The sequence below is a fragment of the Adiantum capillus-veneris genome, chromosome 1 (assembly GCF_014529385.1).
Source record: "Adiantum capillus-veneris isolate H3 chromosome 1, ASM1452938v2, whole genome shotgun sequence".
Lineage (NCBI taxonomy): Eukaryota > Viridiplantae > Streptophyta > Polypodiopsida > Polypodiales > Pteridaceae > Adiantum > Adiantum capillus-veneris.
In genome coordinates this window covers 101,508,821-101,510,779 of record NC_140931.1, presented here as the reverse complement: position 1 = coordinate 101,510,779, position 1,959 = coordinate 101,508,821, and the positions used below count along the sequence as shown (strand labels likewise).

Below are 1,959 nucleotides of genomic sequence, written 5' to 3'. Positions count from 1 at the left end.
CAAAGAAATGATAGGATTTATGTTTTCTTGTGGGGAAGTGTGTGCGTGTTGATGTCCTTGCAAAGAGCTGAATAGGGGGATGGCAAGCACAGAGAGAGGAGAGTAGAGAGCAGATGGCACATAGACAGAGAGAGCCATTCCATTCACCTTCAGCAAGCAGCAAGGGCCAACACCGAGAGACACATGGACATCATAAGCGTGCCCAGGGAGAGTCAGGGCGAGGAAACGCAAGAGTGACCTTTTGAATTATAGGATTCCAAAGAGGAGCGCATGCCCGTGTGTGCTCATAGGTGCGCCTAATTTTTTTTACATGCTTCATTAGCAAAGTATAGGCACGTGCAACACACACACACACACACACACACAAAGAAGTTTTCTTGCAAGTGAAAGAGTGAGGAAATCTAGTTGTCAAGCTCGCTTCTGTGTGTAGCTATGGTGGCCATTGTAGCAAGCTCTTCATCCATCTCTTCTTTGCACAATGTTGCCATGTGCCTGTCCTCTTCATTAGCAACTTCTTCCTTGGAGTCCTGTCCCTCCCTCTCCTTCACCCCTTCCAATGGCTCTCACCTTATAAGCATGGCCAACAAGAAGGTCTCTGCTCGGCCCTCCTCCAGTAAGAAGTCGTGACTTCCTAGGGTTAGGGGAGGTGGAAACCTTGTCAATCTTGAATGGCTTGATAGATCACTTCTCGGTGACTATGGATTTGATCCCCTTCGACTTGAAAAAGATACATCTGCTAGGGGTCATGGTTATCTTTGTGGGGCAAGCATGGAATGGAGTCCCCTGGTTCCAAGTTGGATCTCAACCTAGAGCAGTTTCTCCATTCTCTTTTGGAATGTTGTTGGGTACTCAATTGTTGTTGATGCGATGGGTTGAGAGCAAGAGATGGGTTGACTTCTTTGACACTGGTTCCCAATCTTTTGAGTCGGCTACCCCTTGGTCTTACACATCAAAATTTTTTGCAAATGTCATAGGTCTCCAAGGATACCCCGGTGGCAAGTTCTTTGACCTTCTTGTGTTTGCTAGTGAATTGAAGAATGGAAAGTATATTCGTGACTACCCTAAGTTGGAGAGGTTACAACTCGTAGAGATCAAGCATGCTCACCTTGCCATGGTCTCTATACTTGCCTTACCACATAGCACAACATGGGTCCATTCCATTTAGATCTTTGCTCCAATTATATCTTGCTCAAAAAATTTCACTCTACGATAAGACTTGTAACAAAGTGACCTGTAGTGAAATGCCTAACGAGGGGAGAAGGTGTGGCAGGTTCATTGCAAGTTCAAGTGTGGGAGCTCTGGCTCCCTCTTTCAAAGGATATCGCAAACATTCAAAGGGAATGGTTCATCAATGGTTTTGGTTTTGTCTCGAGCACATTTTGAATCGTCATATTTTAATAGCAATATTGACACACAAATTGGGGCACTACCGACTATTTGGTCAATGAAAATTGGCACAAACCTTTCTGCGGAGGAGGTGCAAAAATTGTATGATGTGGATATCAAGTGGAATAAGCTACATGGGAGTGTGCTCTAGATATTTTGGCTACTCTGAGTGCCAATGAGAATGTGACGAGGTGATCACATAATCCCATGCAGAGCGGTCCTTCCAACACTCGATATGGGGTGCGAACAAAGTACTGCACCACAATCTCATTGGAGGCAAGTCACAAAACTTCTTCATCTCTAGCTTTGAAGGCAAGGGTGGCAAAAGAAACTTGCCGAGTGAAAAGAGCGAACAAACTTTTCAAGGTCAAATCACATGGAGAACGTAATCATGTGATTCAAATTTGCAAAGATCCAACTTGTACATGCCCGGATTTTCAAAATCGTCTTGCACACAAGCGATCCTATCTTGCATGTAAGCACATCTACTACTTCAAATTTTTGTGTGTGTTAAGCTTAAGCCATAACGGGAATATGTTTATCCACCAACCAATTATTGGTGATGTCCAAGTC

The 1,959-nt window shown here is 44.3% G+C and overlaps 1 pseudogene; it reads left to right on the top strand.

The window, feature by feature from the left end:
* Nucleotides 1–432: 432 nt before the first annotated feature.
* LOC147465273 (chlorophyll a-b binding protein CP24 10A, chloroplastic pseudogene) lies at nucleotides 433–1,165 on the top strand (annotated as a pseudogene).
* Nucleotides 1,166–1,959: the final 794 nt, after the last annotated feature.